At 37.9% G+C, this 26,393-nt stretch overlaps 1 long non-coding RNA gene across 1 annotated transcript in view; it reads left to right on the top strand.

Moving 5' to 3' along the window:
- Nucleotides 1-26,393, top strand: part of LOC110363995 (uncharacterized) — a 368,778-nt gene that overhangs the window by 264,335 nt on the left and 78,050 nt on the right. Inside the window, exon 4 of the long non-coding RNA XR_010473550.1 lies at nt 5,951-6,057. This is a non-coding gene — a long non-coding RNA (uncharacterized LOC110363995). The remainder of the gene's footprint in view (nt 1-5,950; nt 6,058-26,393) is intronic.

Below are 26,393 nucleotides of genomic sequence, written 5' to 3'. Positions count from 1 at the left end.
TTTGATGGAAAATGTCTTTCCAATTAGATGAAATATTTCACAGTTGCAGGTTGACTTCCTCAGAATTTCATTGAGGAAAAAGGCAGTATTCCTGCAAGATTAAACATTACAGTTTAGCATTGCAAAACACAACACTTGAAGTATCATTTTAAATGGGATATGAATAAAATATTTATAACAGGGAAAGGAAGAGGCAACATCAGAAGGAAAATGAAAATGGAATGTTTGGATGAGATAAAAACATTCCCTCATCACTACCCCGCTCCCTTCTTTGGGAAACACCCTCGTATCTGACCTGATTTTACAAAAGAAAGAGATTTTACATCCTCTACTAGTGTATTTTTAATTAATAAGAAGCTGATATTTATTTCAATGTTTTTGAAAGTGATGTCACTAATCTAATCTATGAAGATAGTTTATAGTGGTCTTAAATGGCACTGTGTCTCCTTCCAACCTCATTCTCCCAAGGTAAGTAATCTATATCGGGTCATATTTGTGTTGCTGCAGTTGGATACTAATCCGTTCAAGGCAGCTGTCAATCAAGAGCTAGATTTCCTGACAAGCAGGACTTTAGAACAATATCAGAGAGTTATCTTGTGATTCAGCAGGTGAAAGGATGTCAGGGTTTCTCTGGTAGCTAGAGAATAGGTCCAAAGTCCCCCCTCTATCCCCTGAGCTCCCATGTAGTTTGCAGGCTGGCAGCTTCCCGTGCTGAGGCCAGGCCAGGGTAGGTGCTGGGAGGCCAGTGGGGCAGTGCCAGCCTCCCACCAGATGGTACAAACAAGCAGTTAGATCAGTGAATTCTGGAAGGGAGACCCTATGTGCAAATTTAATCAAGTTCTGGCCTAATTAAACCAGGTTGCTGCTGTTGTTTTGTCTTCCTGCAGTGTCTAAGACAATAAGGTACAATAAAGGAGCCCTGGTGGTGTAATTTTATACGTCTTAACATGTCAGGTAGCTTTGGTATGTGAGTGCCGATCATATGGAGAGACAAAAGGCTAAGATGTGTTAACTTTATCCCTCCTGCCACATTAATTTTAGTACTTTTTTGATGGTGTTAATTAAACCACATTGCATTATTTTTCCATTGCGTAGCAGTTGTATACTAATAAAACTATTGAACAACTTAAAGCTTTTAAAAATTACTTCTACTTTGCAATATGCAAACTTTAATGATGTATAGAATATTTTAAAGTCAAAGTTTTTGTTTTAAAGAAAATTTATCCATGCTGTCTATCTCTGCAAGACCTCTACTGATCACCTAAACACCCTGAACACCACTACACTACACTTTATTTGTATTTCTTCTGACTTTATAGAGGAATACAGACAATTCAGTGGTGTTCAATGACTGATGTAAACTATATCAATAAATATTTCCCTTTATTCCTTTCACAGTACTGTAGCAATAACTGTACTATAGTTATTGTTGTAAACAATAACTGTAATGACAAAAATATTTGTTTTAAAGCGAAGTAATTGCGGACAAAGAACTGACATAAATCTTTAATAAGTAATAGTTAATTATTATTTTTGTTCTACCGAAATAAAACTCAAAGCCTAATTCCAGTTTTCTTTATATCATCAGACAGTGTAAAAGTATAATATTGACATGTCCTGTAATTTTCTTGTGAGTTTTCCATGTCTGGTATTTCTCTTCAAGTCCTGAATTCACCCATAATCTCAGTTTAGCTTTCTTTTGTTTTCTTTTCAAGCAAGTCTTTGGCTTGCTACAGGGAAAAAAAACTTGAAAAACAACTATAATTTCTCAACAGCTAATACTTTAAACAATCAAAAGAAATCAGAATGCAATTAATTTTTACTTTTGTGGTCTCATGCTTTGGAAATAATCTTGTTCATGAATTTTCATTGTTTACAATTACCAGTGCAAGACTGGAACTATTTTTTCTGTGGCAAATGATAAGAGTCCTCTTCCTGGGATTCTTGTTCAGTTTGGCACCCAAAAACAACTTGGAAAAAAATAGGAAGTGCCTCAAAATATGGACCATAAGGTCTTGTACTAAAGTAAATCAGGAACAATCAGTCTGAAAGCAAGAGAATAAAAATTATATTAACTGTAATGGGAGCATACTGGGGTCCCATGTTTTCATTCTGTCTGTGGTGTGCAAAGTATGTAATTTCTTATTTCTATAGTGCATCTATTTTAGTAACCACTGTTATCTCTTAATTAATATAACAAATACCAGAATATCTAGTTACTGAAATTGTCCTGATTTTTCCCTGTATGCTAAAGTCTCCCCTCTCCTAGGACAGCATCACAAAAACCAAAACCAAGCAAAAAAAAAACACACACACACACACACACACACACACACAAAACAGAAAACAAACCAAAACCAACCAAACAAAACAAACTAAAAACTCAAAACAGTGACAACAAAACAAACACAAGCAGAAATGGTGACCTAATAATTTCATCTGAGTGTGATGAGAATTCATACTCATTCTTCTTAATTACTCAGGAAATAGTGAGTCACTTTCAATTTTCTAACTTCTAGAACCAAGAAGCAGAATAAACTGTCACTACAGACTAGCAGAAGATTTCTGGTTACCTCCTCTTCTGGCATTAGAGACTCCTGAGAGTTTTGACTTTCACAAAGCAGCTGCTCAATAGTTTGAGGACATGAATCTATCTAAAAAAAATCTGAAAGCCTGATACCTGAAAAAAAAAGAAAAGAACCTTTTGAGAAATGGAAACTAAAAACTGAAGGCCATCTAAATCAGGAGTCACTTAAACACTTTGCCCTGGTAAGTCCATCTTCGGTTTGTCCACAAATTTATCACATCTGAAAGATATGCGGTGCATATATGAGAGTTTCTTGCAGGGTCACTATAACTGAAAATTATGGTTTCAATTATCAGCTACAAGAGGCTTCCTATGATCAGTTTGGCCACCAGGGACTGTCTAGAACATCTTTTTTGGTCCTGCAGTATCGCCTTGAATTTGTGTCTCAGAAACACTGCTCCCCATAAATCTACATTAAAATGCTCTGGGATCCAGGACCTGAATCACCTAGAGTACTAAGATGGGCGAGAGATGGTAGGAGAAGAGATGGAATTTTGTTAATAATCAGACAAATTCCCATGAAAAAAAAAAAAAAAAGGTTTATTGAAACTTCTTGGAGTGGTAGAGCTTTCTAATGAAATGCATGAAATGCTTATGGTTGATTAAACACAGATTAATCAGAATATTTTTTGACTATCTAATTAGTCAGAAGGAGAGGCCATCAGGTGTTGAAGAATCAATTCAATAATGAGAATGGCTCATCAGCCTCTTAGTGGCAGAGAGAACAGTATAGGAAGTCACGACGTTTTAACGGGTTAGCTCAAAGTATTAAAGTGACAGATATAATTTAGAGAGAAATATATCCTATATTAACTAGTTTTATGATGATTTGCTAAAGAAATCTGCTATCTTTAGTTATGCTAGATGCCCATTCACCTGTCTGTCAACTTGTCTTTTAACCTGATTAGACTGACAGTAAGACAGACTTCAGATAGCTCTGTTGCCGTCAATGTACACAAAAACATGTGCCCAAGTAAATTCATGCTCACTTAGAGGGAAGACTGAAATGCCAGCTCAACTATACTGGGACATTCAAGAGAATCAGCTCTTGAGAAACCTGGAGAAAAGAAGCCTATGTAACCTCCTTTTTCTTGCCCAGTTTACTATCAATCAGCAGAAATGCACTAATCTCAAATTTCTAAGTTTTGCTTAGAAAGAAGAAAGGCTGCTATGTGAAAGGAAAACCCAAATCAGCTGATCAAATGCTGCAGCCCCTCACTGCTATGTAAGTTATAATAACAAGCCAAGAGGTGGATTCCAAGGCTCGGCACTTCTGCAATGTCAGCTGTAGACACGTTTGATCAGATTGGTTGCTATCCTGACAAGCCATGCAAACCTTGTGATGACACAAGGGACTGAATATTTGTTGTCAGTTGTTATTTTCTATTTCGACCACCCTTTCCCTTGTCCCTGCTTCCAGGATTTTACAGTATCTGAAGGGACAGTGTCAGAAATGACACAAAACTACATCCCACAGGATGTTATCACCACGGGAAAAGATGACTAAGGCAAGCTCAGCCTGTCTGAACTTCTACAAGAGCACTGGCATTTGTCATTCATTTCCTGATCACAGTTCCAGGACCAAGGATTTTTCCTAGCACTGTGGTTTATTTTTTTGAGGGAATGTTCATTTATGATAACACAAGCAAATGAGTTTGGGCATGCTAAATCAAGACAAAACCATTTGGGTTTCTGATTTAGTTTTTGTTCAGTAATTCAAGTGATATATGTGTTCTGGCTCTGAGTGTTCTTTCCTCTGATGGGACTCACAGAAGAGTGTATTTAGACTGGATAGCCCCCTGCAGCCATCTATCTCACCTTCTCCACACCAATGGACTGATGCACGAGACCCAAAACAATGAGGTTCCTCTGCTCCTTCTTTTCCTCTGCAGAGTCTCTGGTAGGTGGATCAGAAACCCAGGAATTGACTTTATGATTCTACAGGCTGACCTCAGGCATCACACAAACCTATTGCCTTCCTGCAATAACACATTCTTTCTCTCACTTCAGTTATATTCCTTGCATTGTCACTTTATTCAGTAACACATTTTCTTTCTGTCCTTTATCAGTTGTGGTTGTTGCAGCCTCCATGGGCTAAAGGAAAGGGAACACAATATGCACTAAGGGGGATGTCCCGGCCCTTCCACACATTCATTCTCAGCAAGCTTTTGTGCAAGAAGTGAGAAAAGGGTCATGATCTGTATAGAAAATGCATATGGTGGGAGAGTAGCATTGAAGCTACAAGATTCAGTAGAATTTACTCAGGGAACACTTTTGAATCAAGGGGATCACAGAGTGAAATCTGTAAGGATACACATCTCCAGGGGGAAAGGGAAAGAAAAACTACTGCTAGGGTTATCAAGAGAAAAGATAAGTGTGCAATGTTCAAGGGGACTGAGAAAGTCCAGTAAGTCTGTGATAATAGGTGTCTTGAAGTATTGCATAGATCAAGTAAACCAACTGGACAAGTTTTATAGATGTTATTTCTCATTCCTTGAGTGTACTGCTTCTGGAAATAGTCTTAGTTCTGCAGCACATGAGGAAAGAGGCTGCTGTCATCTTAAATAACCAGAGGAAAAGTGAGAATTACAAAAATAAAAATTAGATTAGAAAAAGAAAGAAGAAATAAGACAAGCTTTCATTCAGATCATGGGCCCTTACTTTTCTCTCACTCAGTCTGGGGAAGATCTCCAGAGAAGTCAAGGTCTTGATAAAATTAAACCAAGAAGGGGAGATCCAGTCTTTTTGTTTCATCTTCTAATGAAATGTGTCCCTCTTTGGACATAAGACCTCTTAGTGATTGAAGGAATAACAGGAAAACTAACCATGATGTTATAAAAAGGGATTGAAGATCACCTCATAATTGTAGCAAGCCTGGACAATGGGTGATGAGGCTAGCAGACTGCCCTAGGAGCTGAAACCCAGGAGAGTTCCTCCTGCTCCTTACTGCTCTCAAAGATGCAGTCAGTGCCACCTTCTGACCCACTTTTTTCTGCAATACTTCACTTTCTTCCTCCTTCAACCAAACTTCAGCTGGTGAAGTTTCCACATTTTCCTTACTGACAACTGAAGGCTGCTATATGACTGGAACAAGGCATAAGAAAATGTATTTACAGTGCTGCAGCTGTTTGTTTAGCAGGCGCTTTTGCAAACAAGAGTCTAGAAGCAAGAAAAAAAAATAATGTTGCTATGACACTTAAAAATGGATTTAAAAGAATTTATAGGAAGTTTTGTCCAAAAACCTTAAAAAAAATCAGTCCTTAAAAATAAGATATTCTTTAATCTAATAGAATATGATTTCCTATGAGCTCATACCTGATGCTTTTCTGATCCTTATTTTTCTTCTCCCCTTGCTTCTTGTAGCAAACATGCCCATCAGCTGCTGGGTGAATTCTGTGAGACTTCCTGATTGGTTCCCGACTTTTGGAGGATAAATCTACACTGAATTGTAACTGATTTTCCTCCAGAAAGTAAGTAATTATCTCCATTTGATGCAGATGCTAACTAATGTGTTTAGGAAATTGATACATTTGAAACTTTCCTGTCGAATTTGAATTTGAAATTGGCCAAATAGTGCCAAAAATTATTAGTGAGTGGAATGGAACAGAGACATGAAGGTAGATAAACACTGCAGGTCCTGATTTTGCTGGAAATCAGAACAAAAGTAATGTTAACAAGATGTCATTTTAAAGAAGGGCCACCTTGGGAAGTGCTGATTATCTTCTCCCATGTGTTTCAAGCCAGGCCTTGCTTGTCTGAAAAAAAGAGACAGGTTGTTAAAGAGTTTGCTTTATCTTGCTCATCACGTATATATTTTAGTTAGGGATTAAAATAAAATATTTAAGACACCAGAAAAACAAGTTGACTTGCAGTGCCTGTTTCCCCAGCAGACTTTTTCCAGACTGCTCACATATGTTGGTGAAACAAAGTGGCGCATTTGCTGAAGTAAAGAGACTCGGTGCCAGAGGGCTGTAGGACACATTGCTTCCTCCCATAAGACTGCAGGTACCTGCTGCAAGAGACAGTCATCACTTTGCTATTCCTTTCCTTAAATAATAAATGTAATTACTCTTGGTTTCTGGACTACATGGCTAGGACTGCTGGGCTTTCACCTGAAGGATGGTTTCGAACAGGCTGACAGGTTCAGTTTCAATGAGAGCTTGCTGATTACCTGCTATGTATGGGACCAGACATTACTCAAGACCTGGATTTTAAATAAAATCATAGTGCACATTTTATCTTGAAGGAAAAGAATATTCTTGTCAGGAATAATTTTTTGAAATCTGTTTTATAATTTATCGGGTAATATAGCTGTTCTAGCTATTGGTTGAGTAATTTTCATGAATTATTCTTGGCTTAGGGTCTGTTTCATTTGTGAAATTCAAACAGGCCAGGTAATTGTCTGTTCTCTGTCAGCTAAACTATTCAGAGTGGTCTTTCCAGGTAAAAGTTCAAAAATCTGTTTGAGTGGTCTCTAATACTTTAATGATGCAATTTATTCACCTACTTAGAAAAGGTACACAAGAAACGCGAACACAGTAGAGGTAAACTAATGTGTTCATGCAAATTAACAATAATGGTTAAAAACCCCCAACATCTATGCTTTTTGGCATCTTGTGTTTTGTGTTTACAAAAAACGTGCATGGCATAGGCAACTATGAGAATGTAAATTCCTGTTAAAATGGTCAAATCAAGAACTGGATGATTTTGAGGAAATACTACAGAGCTAAATATGAGGTACTGGGCTTTATAAAGTAATAGCTTGATTAAGTGAGGTCAGAGCAGCTGATCCAATGGCGTCTCCTTGTTTAAAATCTTTTGATTTAGCTGCAGAATAGGAAAAGTATACACTTATTTATGTCTTGCACTTAACTTTCCAGTGGTACTTAGCATTAACAGGAAAAGGGTAACTACATATTGAAGTGGTTTCTAGTGTAAGATAGTGACAATATCTATGCACTCTTGCAGTCTGTCTATAAATACAGTACCTATATGTAGCAGGTACAAAAATTCCGTATCTGTTGAAGCTGAGAAAATGAATTTGTGGCATGCTATGATTAGAAAAAAACTGTCATGTGAAAATGCCTGGAGGTTTGGAGCATTAGCATTAGTCCTGGGAGAGAGGGATTGAGATAAGGCAATTATAGATGCGTGCTAAATTAATTAATCCCACAGCTTTATCACACAACTGATGTTTTAGGAAAAGAATTTGCAGGAGCACAGTTTCATCTTATTCTTCTATGTATGGGATTTTCTGTTCAGTGATACAGCTGAACTGAAGGCTTCTAGGTCTGCCCAAACCATAAGAGAAGTGTACTAGAGATGGAAAAGTGTATTAATAACTGTTGAGAACTACAAGTTCATTACCAGGGTGTGTAAAGATTCAGTTAGAAAAACAAAAGCTCAGCTGAAATTGAAATTGGCCTAAGATGTCAAAAACTACAAGAAAGGGTTCCTCAGATAGGTAAACAACAAGCAGGAGAGGTGAACTAGTCACCAATAACTCTGAAAAGGCAAATGTTCTCAACATTTGCTTCAACTCTGTCTATACCAACACTGTTGAGCCCCAGGCCTTGGGAACAAAAACTCAGGTCAATGCAAACACAGACCCACCATCTGTGAAGGAAGAGTTGGTAAGGGAACTGTTAAAGGAGCTTGACTCCTACAAATTGGTAGGTCGTGGCATAGTCCACCCGAGGGTGTTAAGAAAGATGGCTGACAACATTGTGAGGCCACTCTCCATAATCTCCAAGAAGTCATGGAGAAGGGCCACAAAGATCATCAAAGGACTAGGAAGCTTGATATATGAGGAAAGGCTGAGGGAACTGGGCTTGTTCAGCCTTAAGAAAGGCTGGGCCATCTTGTCTAGACCATGCTTTTGCCAAGAAATGTTGGACCAGATGATCATTGAGGCCCCTTCCAAAGTAGTATTATATGGTTCTATGATGTTTTGCTTACTGTCACAGACACAGAAGATTAAGTTCTGGGATAAAAGCTTATCTATTTCTATTCTACAACTTTTATTTTGTTTATAGCTGTAAATTACAAAAGGCAAATATTTGTATTGTTCAATTGACCTAATACTTTCTTCTGATTGCAAATTACTACCGATGATAGACTGTAAAAATGATAGTTCTCTCTACATAAAACCAATATAACTTGGATAGATTTGTGTCTCTTTGGTATGGAGTTATAGAAAGACTCAACTCAGTGATGTTAGACATCCAAATACCAAGCATTTAATATAACCAAGTAAAAGATATTGAAGTCTCAGTTAACCGTCTAGGATGGATCATAGCTAATGGAGAGAGATGGGAAGTGTCCAAGCCTCACGTGTCTCCCTTCTGTGAGTACTTGTGTTCTTCTTCCCTGGCTTTAAGAAGAGCCTAGAGAAACTGCTTAAAACAGAAATCTACACTAGCTGGGGGAAAAGGATAGTTCAGATTAAGTCTCTTACCTTCTGTTTACCAGAAAGAATAAGAAAATTGAGATCATTTATGCATACTGTATATGCATATTTACAGAGAGGCATATGTATGCCTCTGATATGTTTGCTAGGCTCTGAACCAATTTACAATAATTGTGCTTTACAAAGTAAAGGGGCTGGGCTGGTACATGGGGTTATGACATGCTGGCACTTCTCCCAGGCTGCCAACATGTACAATTGAATCTCATTTTTCATTTCTCCTCCTGCTGTGAAAAATAAGCCTTAAAAACATTTATTGAAGTGCAGTCTGATCCAGCAGTGTCTGCCCACATTTCCATCCTGAACACGTGCCACTGAGAGATGTGAACTGGCCCTTTCATTTCAATAGCTAACTCAGAGTTTACATGATAGTAGTGCAGAAGTCAATATTAATTGCTACTTTGCAAAAGAGTGGGGAGGAATCACATCAGGAAGATTTACACATCTGTCTCTGAGCAGCTCTTCATTTCCATGAGGATGGAGCTAGATAATAGTACTTTTCTGTCTTCTTAAAGTCATAAATAGCATCCCGACATGCTAGCGCATATCTCACTGATCTTGCACTTAATTTTTATTCTACAAATAGATGTAAAGTCCAGGTTACTGTTTTGTTACACTGTTAATACTCTTTCTGTATCTGTTCAGTATGAACAGCATTTTTATCAGATTTTGAATTAGATTTTGCTATAGGAAAAACGTCTCTTTCCCATATTCTAAATTAATCTTTCATGCCTTTTCACTCTGAATACAGTTTTTGTCAAGGATGATACTGAAAGTATTAAGGAGTTCATTAAAAATTATGATTAATTAATTTTATTACAGTAGTACTTAGAAACCCCTGCTGAGACAGGGGACCTATTGCACTGGACGCTGCAGGGACATATAAAAGAGTGCGTTTCTGCTTCAAAGAGCTGAAAATTGAATGAGTAAAGACATGTTTTTCTTGACTTCAAGGGAAACTGAATAAGGGCTTTTGTGATATTCTTGAGCTAGCTGGAAGCCCCATGTTTCATTGAAACCTTTTCTTTTTCATTCCACAGTTTCAGAAAAAAATATATAATGAATGAAACTGGATTCAATTTTCAATTAAAAGAATCTCATACTATCTGCTGCCCGCTCTCCCCACAGCAAATTCCTTGTGCCTTCTTCTTTCTTCCTGTGGAGAAACTGTACAACAGCCCTATTTTGCCTGTTCAGTAAACATTTTCAACAGCTACCTTTGTGTCTTGTCACCACATTTCTAATATTGTATTTTCACATTTCAAAAGAGAATTGACTTCTCATTTTTGTTACCTCTATAATTATATGAAAATTTTCAAATCTCTCAACATAGTGAAAAAGAAAAGGAGCAAGAATGGCCTCCCATCTCTCATTCTTCTTCCTACCAGCTCTAATCACAAAGGAGTTAGCAAAATGCTGTACAAGAGGTGCAACAGTTGAAGACTATGCTCTCTGTTACCACTAGCCTTGAGTCAGGTTTTCTTCATTGTACAAGAGGAGGTAAAAAAAGGAAGGGAGTAGAGCTGAAGGTCGTTATTGATGCAAGGGTAGAGAAAAATCCACCTTGAGAAATTAAGTAGATTGGCAAGCTACCAAGTTCACAAAATAAATCTTGCATTATGCTTGGCTTTAGACTTATATTTCCTAAGTTTCTGCTCTGCATCTAGTGAGATGTCCCTCTAAGCCCTCTCCTACCTGCCTAAGAAGATGGGAAGAAGTTGAAATGAGGAGGGAAGGAGGAGCTGTGTGTGGAGCAGCCCAAAAGGGTGCCAGGCAAACTGTGAAGTGACTGATTAGTGCAGACAGTGACGGAGCAAGTTCCAGCCAAGCGTGATTGCTTTTAAGAGGCAAGGGCTTTGTTTCGACTTGACTATTGTTCCCTGATAATCTGCAAAGCTGGAATGGAATTCAAAGCAGCATTGGTCTGAGCATTAATCTAATGCACAGTGGTTCCTTGCAACTTGCTCTGATCTCCAGTGCTTTTAATCTTGCAGTAAATTTTGGTTTGATTTCTCTCTGTGATAAACCTCCCCAAGGAGACAGTAGACAGGGAGCTGAGGGAAGCTGCTCAGGCCAGTTGAAGTATTAGGAGGCCTGCTTGAGGCCATTGTGAAGAAAAAAAAAGACAGATTCTCCAGCTGTCTAATCTATTTTCTCTTATGAACAACAAGCTGACAGTTTTAAATTGAGTAAAACAGGTAGTTAAATCACCTTCTGAAAATGAACTACTGAACAGGAACACAATCTCTCCCATGAATTTCTGTAGACAACAGCCAAGTTCCCTGTAGTCTTTCTCCAACACACAAAGCTGTTATTTAGTTTTCTGTGGAATCTGGTGAATTATATTAGCTGACTCAGAAAATCCACAAGGACTACTTCTGTCTGCTCCAAAGCTCCTGGCTTTCAGGGGTGTAGCCATCATTTCCAACTCTAAGCATGATGTGTTGCAGTCCCAAATCAGTTGCAAGGCTCATGATTCTCAGGCAGACTAGGACTGGATGGTCCAAACCCGGGCAGCAGGACTCAGAGGAAGCTTGGGTGCATTGTGACAGCCAGCTCCTTCCCCAGATTTCTATTGTCAACATCTACCTGCTTCTTCTGGAGGAACCTGCACCACCAAGATGAAGCAATGTTTCATATGCAACTGTGCCAAGCTCCAGCAGGACTTTGTTCCATGAGGGGCAGCCCCAGCTTTCCTTCAGCTGGGTGATGCTGCCCAGTGGCAGAAGTGTGGCTGTGTCCCACCTACCTTCAATTCAGGATGTGCAGCCTTGTGTTTTGCTCAATCTAGTGAAAACTTGGGATCAGTCGGGCTCTGCTATGGGAGTTGCCACATAAGCCTTTTTGCAGGAAATATTGAGCAGCCTCTCACCAGCTGCTCAACTATGGAGCTAAATGGAGCCCATGAAAATATTTTAGACTGTGTGCATCCCCAAATGTTAGGAAGGTTAAGAAAAAAATAAAAAGTCCTTGTAAAATGAATTATGCTTCTGCTGTGATAATTTTGTAACCTTCTATTCTCATTCTGTACAATTTCAAAACAATGAGCAATTCTGTAATGGGAAATGAATTGGAATCTTTCAGTATTTTTTAAATGCTTTTACTGCTTTTCTTTCTTCTGTTTCAGGAACTTTATTGTAAGTGATATTTCCCATTTCTCTTGGGTTAATTTACAAAAAAAAAAAAAAAAAAAGATAGAAATGTGAAAATTTCTGCCTAGCTTGCTGATAATCATGACTGAGGTGAACCTCTTACTCTTATGCTTGTGAAATATTTGGGAAATAGCACAGCAAGATGGTCTGCTCTTAGCTACTGTTCAGATAGCCAGGCAGCACATGGAGGGTGCAGAGGAGCCCTTTACACTGTGCTGCAGAGCACCATGCTGCACTAGCAACGTGTGTTGGTACCCTGAGCACCCGCCTTGCCTCACCTGGGATGCAGCTCTGTTCTATCCTGTGGGTACACCAAGGCACTCCTGTTAGCTGAACTGTCAGTAATGGTAAATTCACCAACAAGCTTTTAATAAATAGGATACTCCAAGAGAGATGTCTGGATTAAACCTGAAGCAAAGGTGAATGCAGGAGCTATATTTCCGGCACAGGTGTTTGAGATTTGCAGAGGAAGAAAGGAAAGTAGGGATACTAGGATGAGGTCATTATTTTGTTCGTTTGTTTGCCTTTCAAATGCATTAGACTCTTTGTGTCCTGCTGCTTCCAGCTTCTTGGTGTGTGCCTTAGTTTAAATTTTCATAGTACTCATTTCACCGCTTAGCTGTGTCATGTTGCGTTACCCTGTAGTACCACACATCAAAACTTAATAATGGAACAAACACAACAATCACTTTAAACTAATGCTGCCCTTCTTTCATTATTCACTGAGTTACATCGTGGGCTGCTGACTAAGATGATTTTGGAACTAAATTTAAAGGTGTATTTATGTAAAAACTCTGTGTTTATGTGTAAGTTATTCACTTTGGTGTTCTTTTTCTGTGCACGCTATTCTCCTCTTGGGAGAGAAGAGTCCTCACTCAGTACATGAACAAAAAGAAGAGGGAGCAAGCACGAACATGAATTCTCAAATAAGTGTTTTATACACACAATATACATCTTTAAACTCTGCTTCTTTCATTTTAGGAAGGTTTGTATCAACCTAATGGTTAATATAGTTTTATTTTACAATTGTAATTTGTAATATCATTTTATCTTCATTAACAAAGTTTAAAAAAAAGGAGGGAGATAGTGCAGTGGTTTGATGACGAGTAAAAACAAGATTATGTTGCTATCGTACAGTGAAATTTTTACAGTTAGTTGGTGCCCTGACTTAGGAAAAGAGCAAGACAATCTTGGTGGTATTCTCTTTCTTCACACAAACACTGGAAGAACTAGTGTGAATAGCAGAATTTGGCAAAATATTGAACATGCAAATGAGCACAGTAATAAAATAAACAGGCAAGCTGATCACAATATGAAGTCATACTGATCATCCACTTGGCATGTGTGGGTTCAGTGCTAATTATTTATGATATTTCACACTGTGATAATGAATATTATTCAGTACACTTTGGAAGACTAATGAAGTTCTACTGCCAGATTCTGACACCTTTAGTTTTAATTATCTGTCAGTTATCATGTACATGGCGCCACTGACTTAAGGAGTACTCTATCTCTGAACATGGGAAAGAGGAACAGACTTTGGCTCTTGGAAAAAATAAAAAAGTATTGGATGTATATGTGACATAGGAAAATCTGGATCAATTAAGGGTTTTACACCGATGTTCTATGGAAGTAAGAAATATATCTATTTTGATTTCAAGATGTGTCTTGCTGGAAGAGGTTATCAGAAAGAACTCCAGCAGAGGATACAAAAGCATTTAGAAAAGGCACAATGAATTAGACTGGCTTTGAATCTATTTATCAAAGCCATTGCTGTTCCCATTTCAACACAGGTGGAACAATAATAAATATCGAACAAAGCAACTCAATCTGTATTCAGAGCATTTCAATACATGGAAAGTTAAATGCAAAAAGAAAGCAAGCTTTCAGAGTCAGACCTATTGACTCCTGCTATATCTGTTCCTCATTGAAAATGAATGGTGGGTGGCACACAAAGATCTGCAAGATATTTACATTGCTGTGATTAACATATAATAAGAAGCACATTCAGTAATGTGACTTTATTATTTAACTGAATCAATAATCTTTTACATCACAGGAACATAATTGGCCTGAAAACCTTGGCACTTTCATTTTAAGTGACTAACTTTACATGTCAATTTACAGACTCAGTGGAGCCATATTATTTCCCTAGCTGCCATTTATCCCTATAGGAGGAATTTTGTGCCATGAATGGGCCCCTGTATGATAAAAATCTGCCTCTTCTGTGGAGGACAGGCAGTGGGAAGACTCCACATCCAAGTTGTGAGTCCTGGCTTGCGCGGGTACCGTGGGAGCTGGCAAGTACAGCACCAGCAAATCTTTCCCTCTGCCAGTGCTCATTCGTAATCTTTTAAAGATCATGGTGTTTGCACAGCCTTCCTCACATGGATTTTTTCCCACTGTCCCTATATTAGATACTTGAAGAAAATCCCTGGAGACAATTTCACCTTGCTCAGCCAGAGCGGCAGCTGAGGTTGAAGCCTGTCAGGCACTCTGCAGAGGCTGTTCTCATGAACCCTCCTTCAGAGGCAGACTGGATTTTGCATAACTCCTACTTCAGCCAGAAATCCAAAGCAGGTCCTTGACAATATAAAGGAAAAATAAATAAATGAATCGTGAACATATTGAGACATTATAAAATACAGTTAAGCATCTAAAGGACATCACCAGATCACAGAAAAAAAAAAAAAAAAAAATGATGAGTACTCAGTTCACTGCTGCTGTCTGAAAAAGAAGCAAACAAAAACAGCAAAAAACCTCACCAAAAAAACAACTACTCCCCCCTCCCAACAACAACTAAGTCCAAAATTGCAGTGGATATGTCTTCTGGCCAGATCGAAAGTGCTCTGAGACCAATGGCAGAAGCCTCATTGCCTTCATTGCCTCCTCTGGCTTTTGGGTCAAGTCATCCAATATAGATGAGTCTTTTATCTCCATGATTAGTGCCTTGCAGCAGATGATAAAAATTCAGCGTCTGTCTTTCGTCTTGAAATTTCCAAGGCTTACGGGCTTTGTTTCATTTCACCTGAGTATTCAGCAAACAGCCCTGCACATCACTGTTTGCTTTTGGTCATTTGATCTGTCCTTTGGGCAGTCGTGCAGGCGTTTTTCATTTCAGATATCACCATTCAGAGTGCGCTGCAGCACTTTGCCAAAGCTGGTTCAGACCCTTAGAGCAAAGCAAAGAAGTGGATTTTAATTTTGAGTTGCAGCTGCTGTTTTCAAAGTTCAGTGCATTAAGCATGGATTTTGTTTTCATTGCTCTCTCATAACACCAGGAACTGCATTAACTACAAATCATATGTGCTTAATGTAAGTAACATAATGGAGAAATACATTGTTCTTGTTATTTGAAGTGTCACACAAGATCTTGGGTTCATTTCAGTAGCACAATGAAACCAAGCTGCAGTCTTCACAAAGGCATAGTTTTATATGCTTAACATGAATAGATGAAGTGTTCTTTTATTTCCTTTTGCTGTTGCTTCACAGCGACACAACAAACAACTGCCTCCATGTTGTAGCAGTGAAGATTGGTTCCTTTGTCTAGCTGCCTTTGGTTTTGTGGGAGATCAGGGAGGATTTGATGATTCCCCCTTTATTTACAGGTGTATTCCCTCCATTCAGTTTGACATACTTTGTGTCATCTTTTACACATCTATTTCCTCAGTTCAAAAGCCATTACACCACAACTAACCACAATATTAAACTATAACTTGAATAAAATCACATAGGAAATGGAATAAGTTGGGAGAAAAGCTCACAGTATAAGTAAAGGGTGGTATAACTTCCCCACCTGGCTAACAGAGAAAGAAAAGGGCAGAATCGCTCACCCTCATGCAGGTCTTACGAGTAAGGGTGTGCAGGCTATAATGTCAGTCTCTCTATTTGCTCACGGCCCTGTAGTGCTTCTGTTTCTATTGGTAAAATTTTCATCTCTCCTATTCTGCATTCTGACAGTTTTTCTCATCCTCTTCATTCCCTGGCTGTGTTATTGAACAGGTGAGACAATACCCGAGACAATCCCACTGCCTGACTGGAAGAAAGGAAAAGGGAAGGTTGGTGTTGCTATGGAGCAATGCTAAGGTTACTTTAATCATTTTAGTATCATTTTGGCTGTAAAAGGGTTGCAAGGGGAAGTGCTTTTCAGGACCTACATTTTTTTTTTTTTTTTCCTCACACTTGACTTTGCTGATACATCAGTGCCTTGGTACCTTTATATAACCATACTCAAATATTTTGTACATGTCCATGAAAATACAAGTGTATTTATGCAGTGCCAAAATCTCAGCAAGTCTCTGGAGCTCTCTCACATGCTGCCCATAGGTCATTTGTAGTTATGCTGCAAGTAGCTGCAGAGTTTTAAGAGAACAGCAAGTTGAAGGTAACAGGCTTGTCTGCATGTAGAAGCACCAGAGGTCACCTTTCTCTGTCCCATGTGTCATAAATACAGATGGTAGCCCACACTCATTTTGTCCAAGTTTTTCCAACCTGATTGCTTTGGACAGTCATCTCCCAGGTGTAGGCTTAGGGTGACGTCTGCCACGCAGCTGAGCCAGCACATTTCAGCACTTCTCCTTGACACATTCATGTATTTTCTGCTGGAAGCAGAGGCTAGCGCTTCACTTTCTCATTCCTGATGCTGTAGCAGCTAGTGGTGGCAACCTGAGTAGAACGACTGAATGAGCAGATCACTGACAGGCTTTCAGTTAGCTGACTATAAGTTAGAAACAAAGCCATCGCCATGACCAGAATTGTAACACAAATCAAAAGGCCATCACCTCCATCCAGCTCCAGTGGCCTTATTTATGGAAACCTTTTTCAAGTTTAAAGTGCCATCCTGAATGTTCCGTCCTGAAATCTCATGAAATTATGTATCTAAATCTTGTTACTAGTGGATTCCTTTGTTGCCCAAAAAAAAAAAAAAAAAAAAGAATTAGAACACTCTTTGAACAACTGGCTACAAATGATGAAATGGATACTATCATATTACCAAGCAGAGATTTGTAATAAAAAAATAGTTATTTTTGGCTTGTTAGAGAGGATTTAATGGCATCAGACTAGTTCCTAATAAGCAGATGTTCATGATACAGAAGAGAACATTTTTGCATTTGGCACCTTTTTGGAAATCTCAGTCCAAAATCCAAGGAACGAATACAGAAGCTGGATGCATATGAATAGAACTGTGATGCTCACTAGTTCTTCTACTATTTCTGAACTGAATTTTCAACATAACCTGGCTCTGCATCAAGTTTCTTCAGTTGTGGTTAGTGTAGAAACCATCCTTCAGATTTTAGTGAGGTGAACAATAGAAAGAGAAGAGTTTCTTATAGAAGATTTTGAAGACCCTTGCCATGGGGATGAGCTCCATCTCCATGTCTTCTAGATATGAAGGTACATTTGCTTTGTAAGTGTTTGAAAGGTTTTTAGTTTTGTTTTTTTTTTTTGAAAGACTCCATTTTCATATATTCGTTTAGCTTTTTGTTTGTTTGTTTGTTTTTGTTTTGGTTTGGTTTGGTTTGGTTTGTTTTCCCTGAAATACTTCTGAAGCACTGTATAACCAAAAAGTACTTGAAGGCCATAACTGACTATAAATTGCCCTCAGCAATATATAGACTTCCCATGAACTGACTCCAAGAGAGCTTTCAATGAATCACATCATCACTCTTCACGTGCTTTTACGTCCCTTTCCAGAGATGGGAGCTTGAATGCTCATCTTTTAATCTGTTCCTGAGCTTTGCTTTAATTCTGTCTGATACAATGTGTGTACATGCTGTAGAAGTCTGTAATAATACAGGTTTCTCACTCTTCTACCAGCTATTATAGACAATCTCAACTGTAAACTGATTTGAGTCACTTACAACTGCAGATACGTGAGGAGAACCTGAGTGTCCCATTGGCTCCCATACTTACTCTGAACTGGTCTGGCTGAAATGAAGATGCAAGCAATTAGAAAAAAGATACATAGGCTCAGCATCCTGCTTCAGTTCTCATTCAGCTTTGTATGTGGACAGACACATGAAATTTGAAGGACATTTCTTCTGAAAAAAAAAAAAAAAGTTAGTTATTTATCTGAATGATTGGTTAATGCAGTTTTGGATTAGTATCTCATGACATGTAAAGTCAACATTGAGAGTCCAATTCTGTGGAGTTTCAAGTTTTCAGTACAGCCCAAAGCAAAAGTTTATAGACTTTTTAAACCTGAATTTGTCACCTTGGGATGAAGATGTTCATTTTACATTGGCAGGTTTTGGAAGCCTGTATTCATGAATAGCGAGATACCCAGATAATGCCATGGAATTAAACTATTTCAGGGTATTTTTTCCACAAAATAAATAGCACAAAATCAAATTTGTGGTATGATTCAATTGTTTCAACTACAGTTCCTCAGTGTGAGGCAGATGATGCATGGAGTTAGGAACTGCATAATGCATGAGATAAGAAAGGGTAGTTTTCGCTTATATGTAAGGTTGAGAAAACCTGCACAGAATTTAAGAGAAGGAAACTGGCCAACACTATTCTTTAATGCTTTACTTTTAAAACATTTCCCAAACAAATTAATAACACAGACGTGAGTTAAAATAGTGGAATGTCAAGCCACTGTGCATTATTATACCTGGCAAAAAATCATAGTAATTCATCACTACATGCTCCATAGCATTTTCTAGTTTAGACTGACATTTCATACCAAAGATAGAAGATGTTGTATTCTCTGCCTGAAATGTCTAGAACACTCTACTCAAAGACAGGACTTTTGCTTAAGCTGCATAGGTACAATGAACATGTACAGTCAACTTGTGCCTACCAATTAATCTTTGCATGCTATGGAAAGATAATCCAGGCCACGCAATGAAGTATAAACACTGCTTTTTTTCTCACATTGAGGCTTTTATTTCTTTTTCACTATGATAAATAACATCACTAGTAACGAGTTGAATGTGCAGTTGTTGCCATAAGTGGGTCACTATATTGCTACTAAGAAAATATGACGGACTTAAAAACTGAGGGTGGGGAAACACAAAACGTCAGATGATTCCAAAGGTTTTTGCAAAGTTGGCCACTATTTGAAACACCATATGTTCAATATCATCTGCATCTGCAAAAAAAAATTCATATGTTTCAAAAGCTGTCTTCAAACCAGGTTTGCAGCAGTGATGTTGTACTTTCCCTTGGTATTACCATGGAAAAGTATAAGTTTTGAGGCAGAATAACAGCTCAGGATCTCAGCAAACTTTAGATCATCCTTTACCTTTTTTCCCTTTCCTGGTTAAGACTGGGATTTGTTCTCCTACTGCAGAGCCTGTGGCAAAGGAACTTTAGATGGAGACCGAAAGGCTACATCTATTTTTACAAGAACAAAGATAGACCTGATCATATTGCCCGTAAAACCTCGAAAATCTCATGAGTTAATCATATAACTGTCATGAAATATTTAATTTTCAATCCACTGAGCTTATGCGTTGCCTCAGAAACAGTCAGGCAATAGTATTACTACTCATGTGTTTTACTTTTGGGTCAGTGCTGTGCTATTATCACCTATTTTGACCCGATAATCTAGTGCTATATTATGATGGCAAATAGGTAGTAAAAGCCTTGGTAATACATGTCATAAAAGCACATCTTCCAATGAAAGTGGTGTGCATGCATGTGTGAAGAAAGGAACATTGGGATGAAAGGAAGATGTTGGGGATTTAATGAAAATTTTTCTTACTCAAGTGAAAAGACAGTAATTCTAGATGTGGATGACAAATAGGTTTCCACAGCAAAAAGTAAATCATCCCCCTCTTGCTCTTTCACCACCTGAATTCTGCAAAGCCACGTATGGCACCAGAGGTTTATATGATAATACATGTGAGAAAAATCCTGACTGAGCACTGTGCCCTGAGTGGAGCCATAAATGCCTTGTCGCTGTATGGTTTGCCATAATAATTCAACATTTCATTTTTTCTTCAAAGTTATGACTATTCTCTTAGCTATATAATCATTTTTTATTTTAGTATAAATGCTGATAAGACAGAATACTTAAGGTATGCTAATATTTATTCTGTATGTTGCAAGCTCTATTGGAATGACTCCATGTTTAGATTTGTCTCTTGCCTATGTATCTCAGAAATTGCTTTATGGTACCATATTTACAAGTGAATTTTCCCTTGGGTTTCTTCCTGCCCTATGCCACTCATTCTAATCATCAAAATTGAGTATTAATGTTTCCATGGTTTTTTTTTCTCCCCCATAAAGCTCAAAATGCCTCAAAAATGAGAAACAAATTTATGTATGCTTAACAAGTGGGAAAATGGAAAAGAGAGAGGAAAGATTTTACCTGTGGTCACAGAATGAATCACACAGAATTTGAAGTATAACCTTAATTTTTTAAACCAGCAAGAAGACTTAATGAGTGAAGACACAACCATTGTGCTTCTACTTGTGAAGCTGGTGTGGATATTTCTTGCAGGGTGCACCGTTATCGGTGTTAAGCCCTCCTTCCTAATGTACAATCTGTGTTTCTAACCCAGTATTTGGTAACAAGCAGTGTAACTTATCTCCCATGCTTTGCCCACTTGTACAAATTAAAGAAAATGCTCAACTATGGGTATTACTGGTGGAGCTGGTTACAGAATAGAAAAACACTAATATATGCTAGGTAGAATAGAAAGATATATGCAGATGAAAAGGAATGAAAAGAAATAATGACTATGAGAAAGTTGTGGGTTGTTTGTTTTGTTTGATTTGGTTTCATTTGTTATTGTTAATCTATTATTTAGTGTGTTGCCGTTGGTCTTCAGTTTGGAATGTAGATATATACTTAAGTGCTACAGGGCTGAAAGCCGCATTGGATATTACTGAATTCTTGAGTTCCTAGCCAGCAGAAAAAGATTACAATCTCCTTTCTACTATTCATTTAGTGGTTATTCTTAAATATTAGTATTTACTAACAATTTTGAACTATAATAATAGTAATAAAATACTCATTAAATTATGAAACACAACACTAAGCTTTGGGAGAAGGACAATCACACAGTGTTTAGCATTCATGAGAAATATCTTTGTTTAGAATAAATGTCAGTATCGACAATATGATAGTAGTAGTCAAAATGCCTATTACTCAGAATGCCAGTACTCTCCTCTGTTCAGGACACTGATTTAAGATTTGCCAATGCTTGGCTTTGTGTGTGAATCTTCTTACCAAAAATGAGCCATCTGGAAGAGGATGTTTAATCTTGCTTGAGATATTACCTATGGCAAAGTATAAAAGAAGAAGGATGGCCTAGCTGAGTCAGGTCTAAGAGTGAAGTGGAAGAAAATGATGGCTGTCTCTTATTCAGGGCTTTCTCACAAATGCATAAATAAAAACTCAACAATAACAACAACTGGAAAAAGAGAGGGAGACTGGTCCAAAACAGAGGGAGCAATGGAAGAGGAAATTGTATTGCACTTTGCATTTGAATTCTGCTTCTGTCAGGACTCACAAGAAGTATATCCTGGGTAATTAACTTTTACGAAGTGCTGATTTCCCTTTTGGCTTCCACCAGTCTGCTAGCCCTGGAGCCAGGGCTCTTTCTGCACACAGCTGAGCCAAGTGATTGCTCAGTGTGATCCTGAGTACAAGGTTTCCTCACAACCAACCTCTCACCATCTACCTAATAGCTCTGAGACATCCTCGCTCTGTCTGACTGAATGATCACTAATGACCCAACTGCTCTTAGGAAGATGCAGCACATTTTCCTGCCAAGACTTAAAATGTTTCTGTTGTGTTTAGTACTCATTGGGTGTATGATGCAGTGTAAAGCCAGTACAAAGCATCTGGGCATTCTCAAAGCCATCTTTCTTTCCCTCCCCTCCTGTATGTAGCCTCTTCATTTACTACAAACTACCTGAAGCTTGTGTCTACAGCACTCTGAAAAGTGCAAGACAAAGCTGACGGTGCTCTCTACAGCCATTTGGACAGATAGTATGTTGGTTTTCAGAAAATAAATCGGTTCTAAGATTAGAAAACTTTTACTACCCCATGTTAAGTCTTTTCTGACTTTACAGTTGAGCACAGATGGGTCTGAAGAATGAACTGCAGTAGAATAAATCACAACTTCTTTCACAACTTCATGATTATTTCACAATTCACTACATTCTACTACTGTCTAAAGGATAAAAACAGAAAAACAAACAAACAAAAAGCAACAAAGCAAAACCAACCAAACAAACAGAAAAAAAAAAAAAAAAACAAACCCAGAAAATGGTGGTTATCTTATGAGTGGTGGAATAGTGAATATGCATCCATGTGCGGGATCTTCAGTATTATCAGAAAATGGTCATGCAAGGGAGTATCCAAGGAAGGCAGACTTTCCTATAAAGCAAGTCTGGAATTTTCCAAAGTACCTGCATATCCTTTAAAGTAAAGACTCTTAGAAAGTCTCCAGACTTTTTCTTTTAGTTCTTTTTGTCACACTTGGATGGCAACCAGTATGGCAACAAGTAGAAACGGAAGAGGAGCTGAAAATAAGGAAACCATCTTTATGGCTAGGGTGCACAGAAGTGTTAACAGCAATTAAATGTGGAACTTTAACTGAAAAATGTTCTCTCAGAAACATAGTCAGTAATTTTTCATCAAATATTGTAAAGAAACATGGACTGAAAAATAGGTTGAACAAATATACAGATCGCTTTAAAAAAGGTATTTCTACTTAAGTGTCTGCTCTAGAAAAAACTGGGAGAAACAAGAGGAGGATATGTTTTCATAGTAAGGAAAGAAAACAGAGCCCATGGAACAGATTATATTTTTAAATATTTAAATAAATGTTGTCTCTCACACATTTTTCTCTTTTTTTCTTTTTTTTTAAGAGCACTTTAATTAGGTATTCTTTTTCAGTTTCTCTTGAAGAATAAATAAACAAAGAAAATCCATATATCTTTTTAAGACAGCATCTTGAATGCTAAATTTGCTTCTGTAGCCTGAATGCTTAATCTCTATACTGAAAATCAGAATTTGTTTGAGGCTTTATGAATTCAAGAAATAAGTAAAAAAAAAATGTAGTGCAGTGAGACTTAAATGAACTAAATATTTTTCCCAGTGATATAGTATATGGAGCCTTCTGTAATACTCTGTGTTTCTATGTAACACAGCAATGTATGAAATGCATCAGTAAATGTAAAAATGGCTCTTTTTCTAAGATATTTCTCCCAGCTATGTCAGACTGATTCCTAGAAAAGAAGAATTTCATCTCATGCTTCTGTTGAACATCTCAATGTCCCTATGTGGAAAGAGAGGTTCTTCTGTCACCCCCTCACCAGGAAACTCAACATCTTGGCTTTTCCTCTTTACAACAAAAAGAAACAGAAATGATAAAATGACCAGACATCTGCTGTCAAGGAGCAGCAACCACAAAAGTGCTGCTCTGAGAAATTTGGCACTAAGTTGTTTGAACAGAAAAGGAAATCAGTGATGCTAATAATCCTTCAGCAGCAGGAAGAAGCTGATAGTTTAGTAAACATTCACCATTAATATGAACTTTTTCCATTACCTATGTTAGGGGTATTGTTTATATATGATAAGGAAAAAAATCCCTTTTCCATGTCGTCTTTTTTTTTTTCCTCCCCTCTGTGGGTCACCAGAGCTGAAAACAAACTAAGCTGGCTGCCTCTGGGGATTTATTGAACTTCAAGTGCCCACAATTCATTCCATGTTTACAATAAAAAAAAAAAAAAAATACTTTTCAAATTTGCCACGTGAGAGAACGAAACAGGTTTGTTGGTTTATTTTCAATGCTGCTTCATGGCAGGAGAGAGGAAGAATGGAAAGGCTATACCAACTCTAGTAGAAAGTGTTGCTCTGTGGCATTCAGTGCCCACTGAAGTCCATGCAAAAGAGGTCTTTAAAAATCACATCTGCTTTGAAGAGGGACAATTTGAAATTAGCTGTGCATGCACCTCACAAAACATCATCAGAAAAAAAATAGTACTTTTTGTTCTGGGATGGGTGCAGTAACAAAAGTGCTATTAACAGGTGTTATTTGGAATATATATAGACAGAAAAAAATGTATGGTGAGACTCCTTCATCCTGATTCTGGTGCGGATGGAAGAGAAAGAGCTTTGTTGCTTGAAGAGAGGAGATTGAATAATGTGTGGGAGGCATTTCCAAATGAAATGGGAAGGAGTTCTCAGAAACAAGGAGGACTCTGAGCTCCCTGTTCTGACCCAGTCACTGAAGAGTTAATGCTACTTCTCTACTCCCAAGGGGCAAATGAGGATAAAAGGTGGCAGCTGTGCCAGGGCAGGGGCCCTCTTTAACTAGAATCTTCTGGAGGCAGAGTGCTCCTATATGAAATGGCACCTGGGTAAGCTGCAAGCCTGGACTATGCTTGTTTCAAGCTTTGCTTCTTGCACTCTTTCATATCTCTTCTCTCTTAGTGGTTAAACAAATATCTATTTCATTTGCTGCAGTCAATAAAACTTGAATCTCCTCTTCTGACTGGGGATTTGTGATGATTGTCTTCAGCTGTTTGTAAGTCATGGATGAAGTCTGTAAGTACTTAAAAATTTTTTGAAGCTTTGTAGATAATGGATGTGACACTGGAACAGTTCAGTTAGACTGAAGGTATTAGAAATTCAGGAAGAATCTACAAGAGTGTGGGAGAGGGCTACAGTTTGAAAAGAGAATGTACAAGGAAATGACAGTAATGTATTTGAATATGGAGCAGCACATATTCTGCAATGGGTGGAGATGCCTGATGAGCAAGGCCTCCTCCTCCTTTTGTGAATATATCTATATTTGCTTACTTACCCATGAGGTGGTCCCAGCACAAACTTATAGCAGGCAGCTAAGTCTAAAAAGCAATGCACTATTTAAAAAGATAATGTAGATTAGGGCTGCTTCCTTACAGTCCTTGTTCAACCAGTCTTTCTTTATTCATTGCAGCAGGAGGCACCTCATTGAGAAACCAGAGGGAGATAAGAAAAAAAAAGTTATCAGAGTTTAAGAGAAAGACTTGTGTTTTATGCACTCCTTATGCATTTTTGGCTTTCTGGGAGAACTATGAGGATTGATTACTCAAAAAATCAGTTCTTAAGGGAATTAATAAGCAATTAGTAGCGTGATGATCACCTGTTTGTGTTTTATGCCTGCATGTCTAATAGTGCCAGCCTCTGCAATGTGGAGTGCTGTTCCCTACAATTCACCACCCTGAGCTCTGGGACCCTGGCCCCAGAGAAGCTGAGCTGGGCCAGTGGGGGATCATTCCTTCATGACATCAGATATCTCACACATGCCCATCTGCAGTGACCCCGGAGTCTTTGGGTGAAGCTTATTCCTCAGAAGGCAGCCTGGCATTAATCTGAAGATACTAGGAGATGTCCGCTAATTATTTAAGTATTTTCTTTTCCAACTTAAATAACATCTATAGAATCCGCTATGTGATTCAAAGTAAAATGTAAAGTAGTAATTGTGAAGAGTAGACTGAAAAAATAGTTAAATGAAATTAAAATTCAGGTCTAGCTTTTTCCACATTTGTTTTGAAGTCTGTTGTCATAGCTACTGCAACATAAGCTAGCTCAGTTTCTTCACTTTCTCTTTAAAGACACCTTCACCTTTTTAAGACAGTTAAGTAACTGAGGAAATATCTGGGGACAAAAACAACAAACAAATTTGTCTTTTGTGCATCCATAATTTTATTACAAGCTGCTATTTGGATGAGGGATAGTCAACCTTTTTCAGCTTGAATCTATTTATTCCTCAAGGCCAGAGAACCAGAAAATAATTAAAAGCATATTAAAGTACATTATAGTGCAAAAGAGTTACAAACATCAAGTGGGTCAAAATTCAGCATGTCTATTTTCCCCTTAGTCTTGATTGTTAACATGAGGTATCTAGACACAAGGTGGCCTCGAACTTTTGGCTTCCGGGAGCAACAAAATATTTCTATTTCTGGATTTGGGAGCAACTCAAAGTTTAGACATCAGCATTAACCTTTTAAATTTGGGTTAAGGTTTTGAAAAATATCAGTTACTTCACTATTTATCTGTACTGCATATCCTATAATCGCATTTTTTACTCTGAAATATCTCTAGAATTCTTGTATCAAATTATTGGAATTTCTTGGGAAATCAATTTAGAAGAAACATTTTACTTCAGTAAAAATGTGGTTTTTCGATTAGACTGGAAGTTGGAAGTTAATTAGTATTTTGTTGCAGGTCAAGCAT

This window comes from Columba livia, chromosome 6 (assembly GCF_036013475.1).
Source record: "Columba livia isolate bColLiv1 breed racing homer chromosome 6, bColLiv1.pat.W.v2, whole genome shotgun sequence".
In the NCBI taxonomy this organism is placed as follows: Eukaryota; Metazoa; Chordata; class Aves; order Columbiformes; family Columbidae; genus Columba; species Columba livia.
The sequence above is the reverse complement of the archived record's forward strand: the minus strand, read 5'-3'. Positions and strand labels throughout refer to the sequence as shown.